Here is a 24,876-nt window from a genome sequence, read left to right on the forward strand (position 1 = left end):
TTAAAAAGAATAATATATTTCGATTTTTCACGATTATGAGACTAGCTTATTCTCATACAGAAAAAAAAATTCATAATAAATGTGAGAATTTGTGTTATGTTCACGTGTCTTAACATATTATTAACATACTGTCCTGACTAGTGAATCCAATCCCGAGCCAAAATTCTGATCCCGGAATTTCGGGATTACAATTTGACAATCCCGGAATTGGCATTTTTTTCCATTGTTCATATAAAATTTTTATATTTACAAATAACATTGATAAAATCGGTCAAAAATAAATCTAGTATAATTTATACTGTTAAAGACATTTATTGTTAATATTGTATACGTTCAATCTTGGAAATACATAAGTTTAATGGAGTAAATAATATTGTAATATAAATAATAATGTGAATTTAATATGAGATGGCTGTTTTTGATAGTAATGACTTAATGAATGGGTTAGCGAGATTTAAAATAGTAAAGCAAATCATGGTGTACTTATGGCCTTTCCGCTTCATAAATCTAATTAGTCAGCCAAATATGAAACTGCCGTAAAACGTATGAGATCATGGTGGAAGTACTTTGTTAATAGTGCGAAGCATTGTTTTTTATTCAATCTTTCTCATTTTTATTAATTTATGTGAAAAAATAAAATGAATCGGCAACTTATACATGGGTATAAATCAAACTTCATTCAAACTCAGTTTATGTCTAATGTAGTTATTTCTTATTAAAAGTATGATTTCTGTTATATTTTCGTTTTTTTCCATGAAAATTTATAAAAAATCAATCCCAAAAGTTTTGGGATTATGTTTATCAATCTCGGGATTCATAGGTATCGAAAATAGCTCGAGATCCCGGGATCGGACTCCCTAGTCTTGACATCGTAGTAACATACTGTCATGACTATATAATATTTTGTTACAATATTCCTTTTTTCAGACGATAGAAAGTTAAAAACTAATTTTTCAAAATCTCCGACATGATGTAGATTTTGTAGATAATAAATTCTTGATGGAACTATTGCTGAATATTTTATTAAATACACGGATACTGGTAAATTCGTAACGAGGAGAAAAGTTCAAACGTAATATTGGTGACGTCAAACAAACAAAAAAACTGCTGTACAAATTGGAAATAATAAAGTATTAAAATATTCATCGTCGAGAAAAAAAGTGGGCAGGTAGGTGTTTTGGCCATTCGTCGAATTATCCCCGGCCCACCCCATCGTTGATATTTTGGTGATATCTTCGCAAGTCGTCGCGCACTTACTTACCGACTCTTCTCGCTTCCGAATATTAAATGCCTGTAGACAGGACTGGAAGGGGAGAGAGGGGCAACTCGTGTATACCGGGGAACGGCAAGATCTCTCATCCAGTGGTTGTTGGAATGATTTTTTTTACTGTATTTTTTTTTTGTTTTGTTTTTATATATACGGTATAAAATAAAATGTAAATTACCTATTTCTATATTAACATGCTTTTTACGAGGAACGATTTTTAGATATTTACCGAGACAATTGGGTCGTTGACTAGATCAAACGCAGATCCTTTTTTATATTTTATATTTTATTTTATCCTTTTTTTTCCAACCACTTGATCAAACTCATCACTCATAGATTCATAGGCGACCGCTCTATGGATGCATGAATTATTCAAAATTCAAAATAATAATAAGTTATTTTTTAAGGCTATACCTCAGCTGGGACACAGTCTAAAACGATCGTGACTACGCGACGTGAAGATTGTGCAAACGAAGCCTACAGAACAAAACATAATTTGTTATAAAAATTCAACATGCGTCCATTTAATGTTCTGTTTATTGTTCTATTAGTAACAATAATAATATATTCATTGACATGTTTTCTTTTTCAAGTAAATGGGTAACGTTTTTTAGTCATCTTTACACGATTTAAGAATGAATACCTCCGTCGCCATCACGAAACAATTTGACGTGTTCACAGCTCGACTTTCGCTCTCCGATTGCCAGCGAGTCCAAAATTTCGTCGCACCTATAGTTGACAATTATTTGCCGTTTCACTGTATGCTCTTAATGTAGTCGGAGGTATTGCGAATGAGAAGTGACACGTAGTATGCGGATACACAGGCCGCTTAACATTAGTAGACAGCAGAGCCAGTTATTTTTCTTTCTTTCTTTCTTAACTTCCTTCTTTAATTACTATGGTGCAAGGTTGCAGCATCAGTCCCGTGCGGCTCCGTCTCGGGACGGAATGAGTACATAAAATCACTTCTTTCAGAAACTTTATAACATCATGGAAGGCGGCCATGCATATCCACGGCTGTAAATACTTGACGGGTGGTGGTGGGAACATAATATGTAGCCTCAATAAATAAAAGAAATGAGAAATTAGGTTTCCGTCGATTAGAGCGAAGTCCAGCGCAAAAATCTATTTCAAAACGCGGTAACTGTTAGCATGCAATGGGTACGACAGTTTCTGCCTTAAGAGAAAGTAATAATAGTTAATGCACAATTGGCTCAGTATTGATGATTCTAGGAACTAGCTTAAATTCTTTGACAATTTTTTTAGCAGTATTTCTGTATAGAAATATTCCATTTGTTTATTTATTACATTATACAATGGCTGCTTTGCGTACTTACAAAATCTCAATCTTCATTCATTAAACGAATGTGGTTTTACAATGAATTCTATGTATTCATATTATTTTGTATTTGAACAATGCTAAATCTTAATCAAGATTATTAACAAATTTTGTTAATATTTAAGTGAAGACGTCTGCAAAATAAGACAAGTCAGTATGGAATGAATGCAAATTTGCAATAGTATGCACTATTATTTCAAATGAACAAAATAATGGAATATAATATATGGACATTGTTTCAAGGCAAATTCATATTATGATCAGGATTGATTACAAAGGCTCGTTTAGATTTTAAGATATACTATATAACTTAATGTAAGCAATCCTAGGTCGTTTTAATGAAGGGTAACAATATGGGGATTGAATGAATACATGTGCATCGTTGACCAACTTAAGTAAATCAAATACACAGTTAGATACTATAATATAGTAAATTAAAGATAACAATAATTTTTTAAGAACATTTGGTAAAATAAGGTTTTGTTTTCAAGCGATATATTAATAATATTCCAAGAAAATTTTAATAAGAGCGAGCAAAAAAATCAAATTATTATGTTGAAATTCATAGAAAGTTTTTATGTTTGAATTTTGAAAATTGATCCTAATTTTTTTATATGTCATTTTGTACTTTTATTTAATCTTCTCTACCTCAATTATTATTATACGCGTTTAAATAAAACTGTTGTTGGATGTAATTTCTAAAGTAAGGGAACCTAATTACATTTTATATTGAAGTCAATTACTAACAGTTATGCTATGTTTCTTAATCTTGTCGCAATTGGATTGATTGAGCGCCTGTGGTCTCATAGCAGGGGTGTGTGTCGTAGTGCGAGGGTGCGCCGCGATAACTTGTAGTAGGCAGGGGTCGCCGAATTGGTGCGGATTCGCAACCAGCGGTCGGTCTAGCGCAAAAAATCCATACATTATTTCGCTAACGTGGCCAGAGATACGGGATTGTGTATGTGTGCATGAAGAAATCTCTACGAATAGCGGACGTGTATAATATGAATTCATTTCGATATGATAATGGTGAGTTTTCTTTTATCTGCTATCCATTGTAAGTTTTAAGGGCTGTTTTCGCAGCGAGAGTTTTTTTTTCTCATGAGACAAGATTAGAGAGAGATAACCAACATAACAAAGAAAAAACTATCTCGTTTTTGTTCAGGTCTAATCGCATAATATGCCCATAGACTATTGACGAATTAAATAGACGTAGGTAGTGTGTAAAAATAAGGAACCCACAAAAACGACTATCGTCAATATAAACTTAGTCCGTAAATATTTAATACAGATGAAAATGTTAGAAAAAATTATTTTATTTACATTATAAAAAGGAATAATTTGCTTCATTTTTAAACATCATTATTGTCCTATTCTGCTAACGCGTCAAAGTATTCTTTTGTCGTGTCCGTACTGGTAGTGGTAAGATTGGTCAGAAGATTGTTTGTAAGGGTGGTACGTGTAGGCTCTTACCATGCCCCAGCGTCTACAACTGCACCACCAAATGATCATTGTAAACATTCATAATATTGTGGTGTGCAGTTAAAAATGAACTTTATCGATATTGCAATAAGGGTGAATTTTAAAAATATTCGATAGATAACTTTGACTTGTTCTGCAAAATATGTGCAATTTAGTGTTGTTAACGTGTAATCTGCATATCATAGATATATGAGATAATATGTTATTATATTATAGTATATGAATTATATGTAGCAATCATAGTATAATAATATTTTTTGTCTCATTTAACTTATCCTACTGCCGAGTTTTAAATATTTTGTCTCATTTTTAAATGTCGAACACAACACTGAACATTAAAAATATTATGAAAAGGAAAACAACGTACCTAAATAACTAAACGTCAAAATATTTGAATTTGGAATTCTTAGATATTTTTTGTAGATACTTGTAAAAATTAATTGAAACATCTCTCAAGTCATAACTCTCTCGCCAAAACATCTTGCTGCGGAAACAGCTTGTCAATTTCTAATGAAATAGTGAAAGGATATTCTTTATAAAAAAAACATAATAGATGATGAACAAAGATCTTAATCGAATAATAAGTATAACTTACTTATTTCAAAAATCTATAAATTTTATGGGGCCAAAACGTTAAGACGGCGTAGCACCTTTGTAAGTAGATTTTTAGCCTCAAGGAGCGGAATGCAGAAACATTTGTCATAACTAAAATTTCCTTAGCAGAAAACACTATGCAGAAACATTGTCCTTAGTTAAGATCATTTCTATTGAAAATAATACCATATTTAAAAATTCTCTTTCCTATAGTTTAGGTAAATTATTTTATAATTGTTAAACGATGACAAAAATATGACAACTGCATTTTATAAATGCCATAACTATAAATACATATTAATATTTAATTATAATACTCTTATGTTTCCGTTATAAGTCATTAAACGTGATTCCACAGGCACCGCAAGATATTTTTTTAACATGGTAACACTAGCGTCAAGTGTCATTCTTCACCTGGCATTTTGTATTTCTGCGGGCTGGCATATACAAGTAAAATAATATTCTGCAAGTACATACCAAACGAATTAACACTATCAATATCCATATTGAGATACATTGTTAAATGAATTTGAGTGTATGGACTGTTTTATAGACATGCGAATTTATTTTGAAAGCAGCTGTCAGTGGTAAATGGTAATACAGAAGGGGGCATGTTCATAACAAAAGTAGTCTATGGTTAAGGATTCCTTAACTCTATACTCAGGATTCATGCTTTTCGGCGACTTATCCTTAGGAACGAAATCTTAGATTGTGCATTCCGCTCAAGGTTTTCAGTATGTGGTACAGTTACCACATCCCTCAAGATTTGCCTCTGTGAAGGTGATAAACATTCCTCCAGAAGACACTATAAACCAATTGGACTGTTTTCAAGAAATTAAAATTATGTCAATCTTAACTATAATTTACGACCGATAACGGATATGATAAAGAATGACGTTGTATGTAAAATGAGCATAATATGGTATTATAATCAGTAGGTAAATCTGTAAAAAATAACTTTACTTAACTATTAGGAAGTCTGTCTATAAATTTTTATGTTATCAATGTATAAGTTAATAATTTTTAAGTTAATAATCTTAGGCATCGGCCTATAACGTCGTAGGTCCCAGGTTTGAATTCCGGGTCTGGCAAGTACACATATTGTTTTTCAATATGTGTATGAGTCAGAGTATGGATCTAATAGGTTGAGCAAGTGGCTGACATCCGTTTCTCGTAAAAACAAAATACGTTAATACAAACCTCCATTCTGTGAAGGCTCATATGATATTATTAGGATCGGACATTGTCGGTTTAAAATTTATCTACATATTTATCGTTATCTTACTGCTACAATATCACAGAATTAGATGTATTATAAAATTTTCTGCAACATTAACTCGGTGTAAAACTTAAAGCTTACAAAAGAGTAAATGATAATATATTCATAAGCCTCAAGTATTTTTAAATTATATAGCTAGATATCTACAGTTACCTGCTGATTAAAACTTATCGCCTGATTGCGACTAGTCGCGCGCGTTCTATAGTCGCACGGGGTTTTAAATGACGCGGCTCAATCGCGTGCGACTATTTTTTTCATTTTTTTTCGCGACGACGTCGCGAGTAGTTTGATAAATAGCAAAAGAATAATTATTTGCAGTCGCGTGATTAGTCGCAAGTGGAATATGCGTCTAATATTCAAAGATATTCAGTTTTATCTTACTTTTTGTCATTTAAGTGATGTTTCTTCGATTTGAATACAATTTCATACCTGGAGCATACATAATAATTAAAAGCTGAAGTTCATACTCTAATTATTTTTATTAATATTTGTTATTAAGTATCTACTCCCTATTCAGGTACATAAGTGATACTAGGGATTCCAGCGCATCTATTTTATACAGAATACTGCTATCGGTGGTTATCGAGGGTAGTTTATCACATTATTATGTTTTTATTGAGGTATTATAATTGTCACAATAAGTTAGCCGTCTTAACAGTCAAAACTATTTATCTCGCTCTCAAATTTAGCACAGTCAAGAGAGGTTAAAACATAGTACTTATTGTAACAATTACAACTAACTGACTAGAAAAATTATAATACTTCAATACAAAAATATGAAAAACTACCGCCGATAGCAGTCTTGTGTATAGAATAGATGCGCAGACATACTAAATATAAAATTATTTATGACATTAATTTAACAAGGAATTTTAAATTTGATTAGTTTTACAATCACTTTTCATGTAGTTTAATTAATATTAAAAGTCGGCTAGACATAATATTATCGTAAATATGGAAAACTATACAGTTTACTAAGAGCCATATAATATTTACTGGGTTAGCTACATTTCGTTTGTTTCCAATATTATATTGAGTCAAATAATTAAAGTCTTAATACGTATGTAACATAATATTTCACTGTTCACATAGGTGCGAAGCATGTAATTAAGGCACTTTAATCTATCGAGTATAGTCACGAACTTAGGCAATATGAAATATCTGCGTGAGTCGTAACAATACTTAAAAGTTTGTCAATTTGAGTTCAGAATCGCTGATTCTGCTAACTATCTACAAGTATTTATGTATCCACCACTACCGACGCCATCTTTGGAAGACTCCCTAAAACATGGCCCTCTGTGCTCACTTCGCTTAGATCAGCTATTGCATACGCGATGCAACATGCACAATAATTGACGTTGCTAAATTATTCACAAGTAATATTAATGCAATAAGTTGCATTATAGAAACTATATTAGTCAGTATTTGTCGAAGTTCCACGAAGGCCGAGAATTATAATATCGTGAGTCTCGGGTTCGAATCCCGTCTTGTAAATTTACACGCTGTTTTTTCAATGCGTATTTGGATCTAATATCTAGTAAAAAGAAACATCCGTTAATATAGCCTCCAATCTGTGGAGGCCCATATGATTTGGTTAGGATCAGACATGGTGATGTAATGCAGGTACTTGTGAAAGAGGGTTATGTATTTTCATCTAATTATTACAAATATATTTTCTCATTTTGTTTTAGGAAAACATCTATTGACACAGTGGTGCTACTGGTATTAATTCAAAATACAATACGCAGTAAATATTCATCATAGTTTCATCAGGATCCGTTTCGCTCGTTCCAATAATATATGTTCAAATAATATGATTATATACTTACTAATAAATTTAAAAGCAGAAGTTATTAACTGAAAAGATAAACACTAGTTAAACCTAGTACGCCGATTAAATTGAGTCACTTGTATAAAATGCAAAAATATAATAGTAGTTAATACTTCCGGCTGTATACAATTAGAACTTCTTATTGTTTTCATCTAAGGTAAGTTATTAGCAATTGAATTAATCAAAACTGATGAAAATTTGATATCAATTAAAAACCATTAAGTAACAAAATTTCTATGTTCGGGAGTAAAACAAACCGCTATTCATGATCGTGTAATAGTACTTACTACAACTATATGAAAAACTGCAATATAAATATATTTACCTTAATACCTCGACTAGTATGTAATACTGGTGATTACATTATGACTACGTCACGTGCTGGCACGGGGAAAAATTTAGTCCATAATTTTGTCATTCCGCAGAATATTTTGAATGATCACTATCTCTATAAATTCAATGATAGAGAGTGCCAACACTAATTTATTAGTATTTTTAATTATTATTCATTATTCATGTTAATTTCAATTAATTATAACAGTTTCTACGTTTGCGTACGTAAAAGTTACTCTCAATATTGGATCCATAGATAATATTTTGAATAGAACACATCCAGCAGACCATAGATAATAGACGTGAACACCAGATATAGATAATAATTTAATAGAAAATCCACAGAGAAAACGACTAAAAAGCAGCCGTAGCAGCAGCTTACTGTGACAGCACGTAACGTGAAGACAATATATTTGAAGCATTACTGTCATTTCAGTATGCCGATATTTACTTATTTTATATGCGTAAAGATATAAGAAACAACTAAATATCTTTGAATAATAATGTCGTCAATATAATATGTAATTATAGAGTTAGGGAGTAAGAGTTATTAAGATCTTTATTAATTGTATAAACAGCTTCAGTTAGTTATCTGCTGTTTATATTATTTTGAGGAACTACCTAATGTATTAGATTTAAAAAAAGCATTAATTGAGTTACCTAATTTTAGTATCGATGAGATAATATTATTACTTTGTAAACAGATAAAATTTACAAGCAGAACTTTATAATTAAAAATAGAACGTTCATAACAGTTTGTCAATTGTAATAATTACGATCTCCAGTTTTATATAACTAACGATTAATAACACATGTTCTTTATATGGCTTCACTAAAAGGAAATTAATTATATTGGTTAATTGTTGTTTTTCTTATATCAGATAATATAGATTTTCACCAAAATCATGTGCGTATATTTATGTAGATTAGTATTAGATACTCTACTTGTTTTTGTAAAAAGGTGCAAATTTAAAAAAAATGAACTGACAAAAAAGGAAATATTTTCAATGAAAAGGTTGGATTATAAAATATTAGTAAGTAATTTTTAAAAAGTGATTAAAGGCTAAATTATTGAATCTATACATAATTTAGAGCTTTTGTAATGTATTTCGTTTCGTAAATCTACATTTTTATTTTAAATATTGACGGTTACTTTTATAAAATATAAAGTTGCAGCTTCGTTTTTCGGTCTACATGACGAGATTTAAAATTGAAACTATAAACTATACGCTATACTAGGCGCTGGCTTTTCATCCGGGCTCCGGGTCGATTCTCAGTTAGGTTACAATATATTTATGTGATTTTCTCAATGGTTGGGTATTGGTTTCTTATCTATTATTAATTACACCATTATCATTGGGAATGATCTGTTGTAGTGTTAAAAAATAATACCATTATTATATATAATAATATATATTATGTTACTTTGTAATAATATAAAAATACATAAATATTCTGTAAATGCAAAACATTAAAAAAATATGTAAATTAGTAACGAGTTTGTCAATATTTTTATCGTTTAGGCATATCCTCGTATTAACACGTTAAAATTTATGCGTGCAGCTTTGGCGTAGGCGGCGTAGAGGGTTAAAGCACACGAACCCGACCGGCGTGATTGTAGATCGGCCACCCTAAAAACATCGCCTCGGAAAACATTCAGATCAGTCTATTGGAAACTTCCAAGCAGGGCGGGTGTCTCTGTAGCGCTAACTAGCAACTATCCACGCTTTCCGCGATATATATTTTAATCCTATCTATTGAATATAACTTAAAAATTAAAATACCCTAAATGTAACTCTATTTTATGATAGCTAAAATAATTACTATAATAATTTAATTTCGGTGATGTCTACTACGTCAGTTTTTTGTTGATTTTTATTTGGTTTTTGTTGTGATTTTCTTTAACTACGTCAGTGTTGAATAATGTTTTTGTATATGGACGAAGGAAAACACTTCAAATATCGTACGAATCAACGGTTTTATTGTTAAGGTGAGTTATATTCTATTATTATTCTAGAGCTTTGTGTTTTGTTTGGAAATGATTAATAAATATTATTTTCGTAAGTCGGTTGTTATCATTACCATAACGTGTATTTATTTAGTAAATTTAGTAAACAATGCAATGTTGTTTATCAAAATAGGAAACATTTCTTGTTTACTCTATTCTAGCTTATATATTTTAATGTAACTTGAATATTTTCCATAAGACTACAATATTACAGACATGTATTATTATAATATATTTAATAAAAAATAATGGATAATTTAGTAGATATCTTATAATTAGGTTATATATTATTCCAAACATCATAATTTTAATCATTTCTAATACATTTCTATGATTTATTTAAGGACTGTTTGTATATAATATAATATATCATTTCTTTTTGGAATGTAGTTTGTATATCTATATATATATATATATATTATTATTAAAATAATAACGTATTCTACTATTTGAACCGTTCACGACAAGATAAATAATATACATAATATGCACAGTGTAAAATATATACTTATTGAAAAACTTTATATTTATTTTTTATTATAATGTTGTAATATGTGATGAATGAGTTATTTAAAATTATGCAAGTATAACAAAATGGTTATTGAGCCACTAAAGGTAGAGCATTAAATTTATTCTTAAGTATCTCATAAATAATTCATAAAATATCCCACGAGTGTTCAATTTTGTTTTTATAATGTGATAATCTCTCGGATGAAATGTGTGCTTACAGATTCTAAAATGCTTGCGTAAATTCTAAACGTAATCAAATTTAACATTAAGTGTTGATGAAAATGAAAACATCTTCTCTAGATCAAGAAATATGTTATGATGAAATAATCTAATGATATCTACGTAAATACCTAGTAAAATATTACAAATTATAAATTTTATAAAGTTTAATCTAAAGCATAAATCTAATTAATAAACTTTTCACACCTTTCCTCCAAAATGATTTACTGAGCCCTTTCCTTAGTGGGCGTGTACCCGCCATACTAATATTTAGGAAGGAACATAATATATTTTTATACTTCTCACATTTTTCATTCTCAAATCATTAGATAATCATAATACTATACTATAGATTATTATGTACATACTATATATTATATTATAGTATATCATTATAACTTTCACGCACTTTAAAGTGTGTATATATATTTCTGTGGTTGTCAATGAAATAAAAAGTTGAAACACATATCTAAAACTTATATATTAAAAAAATACTAGTTTCGTGATAATATAACATTAATGTTTGTGTCATATAAATAAAATGGTTGACTATATTATGTTTATTTTCTGTGGTTTATAATTATTAATAGATGATAATGGTAAGATTTTTTGTATACCATGCTATCTTAGATATCCAACTATTGCCTGAAAGTTACAGGACAATAATTTTAATAAATGCAATAGCGGCAATGCATTTACTTTTAAATGGAGTACATATTATATTTATTTTATTCTCAGTGATATCTTATGTAGGTATAGCTTTCAGTTGGTCTATTCTTTACTTATCGATCGCTAAAGTGTCATTATTACTTTATCATATTTATGTATTGAGGTATCATAATTGTTACAATAAGTTAGCCTTCTAAACAGTCAAAACTGTCTATCTCGCTCTAAAGTTAACACAGCCAAGAGAGGTGCTGTTACAATAAGTGCTAATATTTAGATACAAATCGACCCTAGATAGCTGTCGTAGAGGCTGAAAAGCAGTCTTGTGTATAGAATAGACGCGCAGTAATCGATTGGCATTCTTCAAATCATATCTTAAAATCGACTTTTTTCACTTTATCACTGTTGCTTTCAAGTAGTAATATTGTATCCCTAGAAAAATATGAAACTGAATAAACTGCATTTAACAATATGAAACTAACCTCAATATTATATTATCGTTATTATAATGATTTGGATTGATCAAGTTGTAGAGCCAAAAAAGATAAGTAAAAACTGTGTAACTTTTCGCATTTAATAATTTGACCAAGTTAATTGTTTATAATCATAATTATTATAGCTATTGAAAGTATCAAACATAGATATCTTAAAACGAGCGATCGTTTGTATTATTGAATAAATTCAGTAATATAGAATTCGTCTAATACTCTACACTCATGTACCAAATTCATTTTATTTTCTGTGCACTCTCAGTGAAGGCAGTATATTATATTAAATAATATATACAGTAGTTAAATAAATTTATTATAATACATTTAAACCAAACCGATTTTGTCCATCAAAATATTTAAAACTGTTTTATCTTAAACTTACCACGTCGAATATTATATGTATATATATGTATATATATATATATAATTATAACGAAATAGTATTATAGTTGTTATAAAACTTGTGAAATATTTGCCCAATTAAAATAAATAGTTGACCCATTTCACTCCTCTTTAATAGAGTTCGAGCAAATGGCTAAAGTTTAGCCGTCGTTGAAGTCTGTTATCATATTTCTATGTACTATAAGAAAACATATTTTACCTTTACATTAAAAAAATATTTGCATATAGAATGCGTGTTATAATATAGACGCCGAAAGTATGTATTTGTAATAATATTTTATTTTAAATTAATTTTTGTCAAAACTGTTTTTCTTCTATACCTAGTAGATTTTTAACTCTTCTTCTTATTGTGCCATCCCCTAGCGGAGGTCGGCCACCGCCAAGGCGATCTTAACTTTGTCATCTGCTAACCAGAACAGTTTAATATAGCTGCACTCGTACAAATCATAGAGGTTCTTAAGCCATGATATATGGCGTCATCGTCTGCTACGCTTTACATTGATCTTTCCTTGGATGACTGGTTGGGGAATGCTGTACTTCTGTCTTCTCATAATGTGGCCGAGTTACTGTAGTTTCCTGGTTTTGATATTACGCAGAACTTCCGGTCCTTTCCCATCCGATTGAGAACTTTAGCATTTGTCACTCGGTCAGTCCAAGGAATTTAGAGGATGCATCTATACAGCCACATCTCGAAAGCTTCAACTCTCCGTGACATCTCTTAGTTTAGAGTCCATACTTTTATACCATAAAAAAGAATTGAGAGAACATAACAGCATACCATACGCAGTCTCAGACTAAGGTCTTGATTGCTAAGGAGACGTTTTATTTTAAGAAAGGCACTCCTTGCGATCTCAATGCTAGTTTTTTTTTTAAATTAGTACCAATCAAAAAATTGTGTAATTATTGTATTATAAAAGAAACATATTATAATTTACTTAGGGATGGAATCGGTTTTGGAATAAATATAATTATAAAGATTGTAAAAAAATTAAGTGTTTGTTATTTCTTAATAAGTACCATATCTTTCATCCAAGAAATTACTAAAAAACACCTATTAATACAACGATGTGGGTATTCTCTATTTATTTTTAGAAACATTGTTGAGAAATGAAAAATTCTATTTATAAAGATACATACAATCACTGTAGATAAAATATATAGATGGCGATATGAATTCGATAATATCTGTTATTTACTCGCTGCAAAGCCCCGAAGTGCGACTGTGATAACATCGCAAGCTATTATTTATCAAGGAGAGAGCGATGCAGTTTATACCAGGGTTTTCAATTCCCGGATCATAAATCCTGGTATGCCAAAAAACTGGTCAATTTATGACTAGTTCTTATATTATTTTTGATAAACAATACAATATATTATTGTCTACTTACTGCAAGTACTTTATAAATTAAATACATCGAAATTCCAGATAAATGCAGCTGTTAGCATTTTAATTTTTAGGAAAATATGAGATCAGAAAATAATTGAAATAGGTTGGAAAGTTTAATAGGACAAAGATAATTTTGGCAAAAATAAGTTGTATTGTTCCATTTAACCACGTTTTCCTTAGCTCGTATTCTTGTTTGTCCGGTGGTTGTTTATCCAGTACAAATCTTGCAATTGATTTTTAACTAACTTCCCGACTAGCTAGCCATTTGAAACTTTTAGAATATATCAGAACACGATGCCAATGCATTTTTTAAATACTTTTAGCCATCTTTAAGTAGAATTGAATTAATTTTCAGTTAATTCTGTTTTGTATGAACGGAAGAAATCCGTAATCCAATTCACTATTATTGGTTGCTAAAGGGGTGGTCTTAGCAACTAAATTATTAATATATACGTGCGTTACTATGGAAATAAAAATGACATTTCAGTATTCTATATTTGTTTGTTTGTTTGTTGCAAAATAGCAAAAAAAAGATATGTTGACAATTGCCTTATTTGTTCTAAATTATTAATACATAGAATTGTCAAGTTTATATGATTCAATAGAAAATTTAAAAACGGGGTATATAAAAAGTTATCTTGTAATTATTAAGCTTTACATCGTCAAAAGTAAGTTGTTCTGTGACCAAGAAATTTATCGTGGGGCTGCTAAAAGTTGGTAGGTAAGTCGATAATTTAGGTATTTAGAGTTAACAGATTATACGTATATATTTATAAATATCAACATACATAAAGACAAATAAAATAGCATTATGCTTGATTTCAAAGGGCAAGTCAAACTTTAGAATTGCAATTTCTCTATAACATGATTTCGAGTCTTCCCAAATTTTGGCAGTAACTCCACGATACACACGAAATACCAATACAATTATTATTTCATTTTGTCCTCTTGAAAAGTTGCGAATTATCAATCTACATTATTTATGAAACATGATTTAGACGAAATTACCAATCAATAGAGTACCACTAAAAATGAAATTATCTGTATTTGATTTTTATTGATAATTAATTTATATAATTGATATTTTTTGTGTAATTCCGGGATTGAAAATCAATCAGGTAATTCCGGGATTGTAATTTTTATACGGTATTGCAATCCCTAGTTCAGACGCCGACTGTGCAACGAAAAAATATACATTAATCACAGGGATATAACGCAGATAAATGGCTTTCCACTGACGCTGTATCTGATATAAAACCCCTTGTGAAATATAGACACACATATAGGATAGTTGCTTTGCACTTCTATTCCGTGAAGAATAACAAAACAATGTGGTATCTACGCACATATTTTTGCTATAGTCAAATCTTTGTGGATAAGGAAATATAATATGCTGTGCTTACATAATATGCAAAGTAGGCTCTTTAGAATGATGGTGGAAATATAATACACAACAATATATAAAACTGAATCAATCATTTTTTTGAAAAGTGAAGTTACTCGATAAGTAAATATTGAGTTACCTATACAATGTATTAAGTAGTGGGATTATTTAGATTAGTGGATAATTTTAGACGCAATGAATATTGCCGATAAAGATTTCATTTCCGCAACATACAATATTGTATGTGCGTAATTAAAAGTATATTTTCATTAAAATGTTTGATAGTTTTACGGTTGTTTGTAATAGATTAATGGATTATAATGGCTTCTTACAGATACCATTATCAAGAGATAAATTATTAAAGTTTACTTACTGTTAGAGGTATGAATAAAATGCAATTAATAGAAATTCTGACAATATTAATATGTCCGATGGGCTACGTTTAAAAACGTCGTGGTTTCCGCCATTTTCAGCAAAATCCTCTGGTATCTCTGATTATCGCAACTGCAGGGCTATTCTAAATAGTTACCATGGTAACACGTTTCCGATCCTTTTATTGCTTCAAAGTCCTATCACAGATATCACTCGGAGCAATTCTATAAACAAGGCGATTATCTATAATAATTATTAGCAGAGTTAGTAAGACGTGTTAACTGTGTTACTCAATGACATTTGACAGTTCGCCATTAACGCGCTCATGGGTAGCAGTGTTAAAAAATATTACGCCTAACAGTTAATTTCCCAGAATAATTAACTGCCTAAACACGACATATTATCACACTTATCATCTTTTTTTATTGATTTTGATTTTTTTGATGATTGATTTTCACTGGCCCATTTAACTATGCTCTAAATTTAATTTTAGATATATTGCGTCATACTATTGATATACTATATAAGTTTTGGATTTACGCACCGCTGAGTAGGTGAAAATAAACTATTTTATTTATAAGTTCTGAAAATATGTAATTTTCAAAAACCTGCGAAACATATTTACGGGAAACCGATATTCTGACTATAGAATAGAATTCTATAGAAAGACTATAGAATTCTTGACTATAGAATATCCAACTAACCCTTCGCATTACTTATAAATTTAGACATATTCAGGACAATAACCATGTAAATATCATGGTAAGAGAATTAAAAACGAGTAGGTACAAGTGATATAATATTATTTAAAAAAATATATTAGGCGAAATTTTCACACCATCAAACATCCTGCATTAAACATGAAATATTACTGAGTTGTTTATTTATTTATTTTATTTATTTATTTATAAAAAAAGTATTACGGTATTACAGCTATTGGCCAATGCGCCATAATACATAATAAATACAAATGTATAAAAATATCTTAATTACAAATAACAATAAAAAGACAGCATGTGTAAATATTAATGAAATATGATAATTTATACAATTATAAATTTAGCCTATTTAATACGTCCACAAACATTATATAGTTAATAAAAAACAAATCAACCTTTATGGTGCCATCAAATAAGCTAATTGCACAATACACAGCATCGTGAAACATAACATCTGTCCTGCGACTAGGTATCTTGAAGACCGTGGAGCTACGAGTGATATTGGTGGGAACATGAAAATTAATATTTGCCAGTATATACGGATTAGTTAAGTTATAAGCAGTTTAGCTTTAGATTATAATCCATAGACGTCTGTGTATATAATGTTATTTTTTTAGCAATCTTTGAATATTTTGGCCAGACTCATATAATATAAAACTTAATAAAAACTTATATTTTTTTATTCAAATAGTTATTAATACTAGATCTTTTGAGAATAAATCAATATTTAAAAACATATATAACGGTTATGTAGAGTTTTCAATACCATATTGTCGTTGAGCAGTCGATTGTAGCGACATTTTACAAAATGTATCCATATGACCACTAAACGTCAGCTTACTGTCAAACGTGATGCCAAGATCCCTTACAGATGTTATTCGCGAGAGTACTCTGCCATGCATTAATTACAGGAAAAACAAAACTCATGAGGCTTATCAATATGGTATTTTATTTATTTAAGAATACAAAACATTGTGGACATAACAAATCTAAATTCAAGACGTACACAACATGAGATTTACATTATAAGTCAAACATTACCCTCACAAGAGAGAAGAGAATATAGAAAAAGAAATATATATATAATAACAAAAATAATAACAAAAAAAAATTATCAAAACATACTTAAGTACAATTTAATACAGAAAAATATAATTTTTGAGAACGAAAAATATCCAATTTTATACAGAAAAATACAGTTTCAAAAATAAAATGCAAAGTACATCATTGAAAATATCTATGTCTTTAGGGAGTGCATTTACTAGTTTTGCACCCCTCGCTAATGGTGCTTGATAGGCTTGACACGAGGAAACGGTTCCAATCCAGAATAAATCATGACTGCGACCACGTAGGTAATTGACAGGCGCATGGAAATTCAAATTCATTAGGACACCAGGATTGGAAACCATCCCTCGCGATAACAGGCAAAAGTGTTTCAACAGCAGAAGAGACCGACGAGATTCAAGAGAGTGAAAAGTAAGCATGCCTTGTAGAAAGGCAGTGGGAAAATAATCATCTGACGAATTATCGAAAGGAAAATAGTTAAATGTTTTAAAATAAAGACATCGAAGAAATTTCTTCTGGACGCGTTCTAAAATAAGCTTATAGGAAACCTCATAAGGACACCAGATAATCGACCCATATTCAAGAATGCTAATGAGACGTAGAGTGTACGTAATACATTAGGACTCTTGAATGGTTTGGATTGTCGCATGATGAATCCTAGAAGCTTACTCGCACGTAGAGCCGTGGAAGTTATATGCGAATGAAAGGATAATGAAGAATCAAAAATTAACCCAAGATCTTTTGCCTCAGACTGACGTTTTAAAGAATTTTTTGAAATAATATAATTATATTTAATCGGAGTTCTTGACCTAGAAAAAGTAAAAAAAAAGCATTTGTCAGTATTAAATTCTAATTTATTCTTTTTTGACCAACTTTCAATTGAACAGAGATTTCTCTGTAACATGCAACAGTCCAACTCATTGCGAATTGGTGCATATAATTTCAAATCATCCGCAAAAAGTAAAAATTCTACTCCATCCATGGCTTTAACTATATCATTGACAAATATGAGGAACATAATTAGTCCAAGATTTGATCCTTGGGGAACACCTGAAAGAGTTTGAAAGACTTCAGATGCACACCCAGCGTACTCGATATATTGACAACGATGCGAAAAATAAGATTTGAAAAAATTTACAAAATTAATAGATACGCCTACTGCACTCAGTTTAGTTAAAAGAATATCATGATCAACTCGATCGAAAGCCTTTGACATATCCGTATAAATTGCATCAACTTGACAATGATTGTCTAGTGAACGAGATATGTATTCAGTGTACTCCACGAGGTTGGTAACTGTTGATCGAGTAGACCGAAAACCATGTTGAGCATCAGTCAGCTGACCATCCACATGTGTATAAATATATTTATGTAAAATGGACTCAAATGGTTTAACCGGTGCAGAGAGAACAGCCACTGGTCGGAAGTTAGTTATTTCAGATACCTAGCCATTTTTATACACCGGTCGTATACGAGTTAAGCTCCAACATTCAGGGAAGGTAGATTTACTTAAACATAGATTGAAAATATACAACAAAGGATCGCTTAAAAGTTTTTTGCATCCTTTTAATAGCCATGGAGGAATGCCATCTGGACCTACTGAGGATTTTGGATATAGTCTAGAGAAAGCATATTTCATATCTGACTCATCCAGAGGACCAATATTTAGTATGGGCCAAGAAGACGAAAAGTATTCTCAACTTGGTATTCAGTGCATTTGTATTCGCAAATCTTTCAGCATCTCAATTATTTATAATGACTATTATGTAATGCAAAAAATCTGTGTGTAATAATAACACGAAAAAATATAATAAAAACAAATAAAATGTAAGACAAAAACAAAACGCAAATTTAACAATTTGAAGTCGACATAAAAATAAGTTAGTGAATGGGCATGTAAAGAAAAATAAGAAAGGCAATTAAATGACTGGGAAGGTATAATAATATTAATAAAAACAGGAATATGGATATAATGGAAGAGAAGAAAATGTTGAACGTAGAAGTTATCTAAGTAAAAAAACGCATTATAATATTAGGTGTCCCGAAAATGGGTCAAATTGTTATAAAGTGGGTCATCACTTGGATGAACCCACAAATAAATTATAATGATAAATGCAATGGATTATCAAAGACGTATCTGATGTAATAACTTTACGTTAGAGCGAAAAGTACAGCATGAATCTACCATATTATTATGTTATATATCAAACCTGAAATGCACGATAATTGGCAACATTGAAGGACTCTGGAAATACTGATAAAATATGGTACGTAATCACATAATCTTTGTTTCGATATTATTTTCTCCGATGCTTAGAACATTAATGAAATCTAAAGATTAACATTGAAAAGACGAAGCTTTTTCACGCTGTCACGACGACGACGAATTTAGTCTATGATTTCGTCATTTTGCAGAATATTTTGAACGATTACTAACTATGTCAATTTAATGATGGAGAGTGCCAAATTCAATTTAATAGTATTTTGAATTATTATTCATTATTCATGCAAATTAAAATTAATTTTAACAGTTTGTACGTGTGCATATTACGTTAAAATTACTTGCAATATTATACCCATAAATAATATTTTGAACCATAGATAATAGACAACATTCTTATAAAAAATACATAGTGCCAATCATTAAATACAGAAAAATGCGATTTTTTCATGAGTCGAAAATGTGTAGGCATGTAGAAAATGATGAGAACGTTCATTGAGTCATGCAGGTGTCGCTGCAGTTGTACCGGCAACGTGAGGTGACCTTATTGTTGTTCTGGTGATTTCGGCAGATTTTACTAACTGACAATGTTTGTGTAAAGGTTCAAAATGTGCTACGGGATGGGAGCAACAGTCTGATAACATTTTAAATACCAAGAAAAACGACATTACATACTTTTTTCCCGTAGCGGCAGCTTATTGTGACGTCATCTGATAGTTCGCGATGTGCACCTCAATATAATCACAACTTAAGAGTATCGAACAAGGCACACTATATAGCCAAGCCGTGATACGAAACTACGAATTTCGGTGGCAGTGCTACTTATTGGTCATACTTAGAATACAATGTGGCGGTGGTTGCATTTTGAAACAAATGTTGATAATTTCAACGAAATATGAAATAGAAAATCTGCATTCGAAAATAATCACTAACTAGTAATAACCATCGTCTGTGACACATGGAATTACTTACCAACCTTTAAAGGTTTCGACTTTTGATCACTGAGATGCAGTAGATGCCATCTATGAATCTTAAGGGTACATTGGTACGACCGCCTTACAAACACTTGAGTTCGTGGGTGGACACGGCAGCCCTCGGTGATTGAAGTAATTAATGAAAAGACGCTTCACGTAGTTGGGACATGTGTTCCGGATGCCGCCAGTGAGTGAGACACTCAGAACCCTTGTGGCACAACCTCGAGGGTTCCGTTGCCGTGACCGACCCTCCCTTATCCTGTTGCGGTGCTACAAAAGAGATCTACGCACTGCAGGTCTCACATGTCGGGAGGCACAAGACATGGCGTAACCTTGTGCTTGTACTTTGCCCAAACATTGGGGCGTCACAAGGTGAAGTAAGTAAGTAAGTAAGTAAGCATAACCATCGTAATTTGTAATTCAATGCCACGACCTAAATATAGTCGGCCTTGATGTTGAGGAAAAATAGACACCCTGGAAATATTTTGAAGGGTACCTAGACATTCGAAAGTAACGCTGTAACGGAATTCTCGAGAATTCTTTTCTGGAAATTCCGAATCTCGAGATTGAGATTTTATCGGGAAATACTCGACTCTAGTCCCAGCTACCCTGTCCAAAAAGACAAAATTTCGAGAGCACAACGTGACTGCGAAATATATGCGTGTGAAACCTGGAGCCTAATCAAGGTACACGAGAAGGCTATCTGTGTAGTATTTTAATTATCTAATAGTATTTTTTTATAAATATTGAGTTAATTTAACTTAAGTATTACGATTTTAAGGTGGTATATTTTTTATAATACGTCAGAAGCACCCTGTTAATATATATTTTTGAAAACATATTGGTATTTATTTAAATATTTAGAATATTGCGTATATCATAATATGTGTACCCTTCAATATTTAATATTATTTTTTGTGCCTACCAATAATTTTATTACATTAAAAAAGAAATGTTGAGAAATAACAGTCAATTATAGAATCAATTTTTATTCAAAGAACTTTTTCAAGTTAAAATCGTACATTATGATTGTAGTCTTTTTGGATTTCGATTCAGTAAGTTATTTAATTTTTTAGGTTATATTTTTATTAGTCAAGTTAAAAGTGCTAGCAATTATGTCAGCACAATTTTTTGAAAGTTAAAACAATATTATTTCATCAAACAATGAATGGAAAAATTAAAAAATGTCTTTATAATAAAATAAAGGTTACGCGAGATAAAAAAAAGTTAATGAAGATTTTTTTCTTTATTTTTTTGAAATGGCAATTTTTTCCAGGTCAAACATCAATAATAATAATAAATGACCCGGACATTCCGGCTGTCTGGAGCTCAATGCAATTTCCGAAATGCCTAAAGATTTAATCAAATGATTTTCAGTTCCATTATCACGATCTGCGGTGTGGCAGACCTCGCCTCGCCAATGGTCGTGGACCTGGAGTATCGATTACATTATAATTCAGAAGTGAGCCAAAAACCAGCTGGCAGCCGATTACTTAACGCAGACTCTGTTGTTGGTTCAGTTTTCCACTCCCAAGAATAATACATTACCTACTTTAACCATATTCACTCCCAATTTACTGTGAAAACAAACAGTTTGGACTATACCTAGAAGGAATAGTATAAACATAACACACTACATTATTTGATAGCAATAGTAATTTGACGTTAGTATCGTTGTATTGGTCATAATATATTTATTTACATACACACAAAAAACGTATAAAATGACAGTACAGGTTATGCGACATTTATATTTTATATACATAATTTGGAATCATTAGAAAAAATTCGACACCGCTGGATTCGCGCTGACGTGCCTTACCAATTAAGTTACAGACACCCTACTTAAATAAAATGATTTTACTAGTAGTTCTTACATGAAATGCTTATACAATGTTGTATCAGTAATCATAATCAGTTTTTGTATATTAAATTAAGGTAGGTTTTAATTACTTCCTTAATTACTAATCGACCTCACGGATCACTCTATTATTTAGTTTTTATAATGTACTTAGACTAGCTAATAATTTCATAAACTATTTCTTTTATTCAATGAATAATTCAGAAGATTTTAGAATGTAACATTCCATATAGGTATTGAACATTATAAATTTGAAAACACGCACTAAAATCAAAAAATACTCACTAGAAAAAATCTTTTTTTAGAAAAAATACGATACCCGACGGTATTTGAACCTGTAACCGCTGGATTTGCGTCAGTGTGCTTTTCCAATTAAGCTACGAGTATCCTATTTAATTACAAAGCTTTTAACTAGTAGTTAAGTAATTTATAAAAGGTAAAAGTATAACATTATCCTTTATCAAAGATTAGCCTATAGTGTTTTGTAGTATTGCCATATGAATCGTTTAAAGTTCAGTAAATTGACAAAATGTACAAAAGAAATGATTTCAAAATATGATATTGTTATAATCTATTAAATATCTAAACGTAAATGTGACCTTTAATCCAATATTAAATATCGGTAGATGCACTGAAATTTTAGTAAACATGCCAACACCGACTCCCTGATTTGACAATTTTAACAGATCGTTTCAAAATGGAAGACGGCAAGAAATTAACAAATAAAATAATTGATTGTACAACAAAACATGACCAGCAATTCAAAAAAATATGAAATGCGATATAATATTCGCCACCCATATTAAACTTATTATAATCCAAGTAATCCGACGGGTTAAAGTTACCTTGATGGATAGTATCCTAGATTGTTGAAAATAATGTAATATACTAAAATATTGTTTAATATGATAAACATTAAAAACGGTTTTGGGTTACCCAACTGAAATTATTCACATATTACCCTTTTGTTGTTGGTCAAAAATTTTCAACAATATATTTTTAGCCACTCTGTTTCAAAATTTGAATTTTATGAATATATTAATTTACGTAAATGAAGAAAATGTGGTATTTTACAACGTTTTTATTAGGTCGTATTCGTATTTGTCCGGTGGTTGTTTGTCCGGTACAAATCTTGCAATCGATTTTTAACTAACTTCTCGACTAGCTAGACATTTGAAACTTTTAGAATATATTAGAACACGATGCCAGTGCATTTTTTTAAATACTTTTAGCCATCTTTAAGTAGAATTGAATTCATTTTTAGTTAATTTTGTTTTGTATGAAAAGTTATTTCGATACCATTATTAGTTGCTAGGGGGTCCTAGCAACTAAATTATTAAGTAAATAATATATACGTGCGTTACTATCGAAATCTATATGAAATGACATTTCATTATTCAGTATTTCTATCAAGTACAATTTTTTTGATCGTTTAATCTAGTCAAGTCAAGTTTATATGATTCAACAGAAAAATTGAAAACATATATAATATATAAACGTATATAATAAGTATAAACGTATATAAAAAGTTCTTTTTATCTTGTAATTATTTTTACTAAGGTTCAAAGGAAAAAATATTGAAATATATACTAAGTAGATTCCTTATAACTGATCTAGTTCGAACTGGTTTTAACTATTTACTCAAAACCAGAGAAAAATCCCGTTGAGAGTATTATTACTATACCGTAGCTCGATTAGATAAATAAATAAAAAAAATCAATTTGTGTATATTTTTTTTATAAAAGTATATTTTTCTTTAATTAGAAATGAAATATATTAAAACTATGATCTTGAGAAGAACTTATTTGAATATATCAAACATTATTAGTACAGTTATTAATTATTATAAGAAGAAACTGTTTATGCATATTTTACAACATTCATTAAAAATTGTAAAGAAAAATTAAAAAATATTCATTTTCTTTTTAATATTCTTAATAGTATGGATTAATTTCAAAATGTTAAAATATAAATTATCAAAAATTTATATCAAAATGCACGCTTCGTATTGTGTATCTAAATACATCTGGCATAATGACCGCATCATTGCACTTCGCCTTAAATCGTATGTATTAATTGAGGGCTCTAAAAACAAAAATAGCAGTTTTCATTTTCGTAATTAATATGTTCGCAAGTCATTTAAAATATCTAATATCATTTTAAATATTGTTTGTTTACTAATAGCATATGAAATTTTAGAATGCCCTTTTACAGCAACATAAATATAATATACATCATTTTGATGATTAATTAATTTATTTTTTTATTGTGGACATAAAAAAACAGAATACAGGACGTTAACAGCATATGGTTTATATTGAAATAATTAGAAGATAAAAAGGACTATTAAAATACATCGTTTTTAAATTTTCTGTTGAATTATTATGCTCAATATGCTCAAACTTGTACTTGATATGAAGTAAATAACAAAACAAACAAACATACTAAATATAGAATACTGAAATGTCATTT

The 24,876-nt window shown here is 30.2% G+C and overlaps 1 long non-coding RNA gene across 1 annotated transcript in view; it reads left to right on the plus strand.

Annotated features, from left to right (window-relative positions):
- Positions 1–9,788: 9,788 nt before the first annotated feature.
- Positions 9,789–24,876, plus strand: part of LOC147067039 (uncharacterized) — a 428,769-nt gene continuing 413,681 nt past the window's right edge. The window contains exon 1 of the long non-coding RNA XR_015071507.1: positions 9,789–10,115. This is a non-coding gene — a long non-coding RNA (uncharacterized LOC147067039). The remainder of the gene's footprint in view (positions 10,116–24,876) is intronic.

Source organism: Rhyacophila brunnea, unplaced genomic scaffold (assembly GCF_057557595.1).
Source record: "Rhyacophila brunnea isolate RB1 unplaced genomic scaffold, BYU_Rbru_1.0 scaffold_4, whole genome shotgun sequence".
Taxonomy (NCBI): Eukaryota; Metazoa; Arthropoda; class Insecta; order Trichoptera; family Rhyacophilidae; genus Rhyacophila; species Rhyacophila brunnea.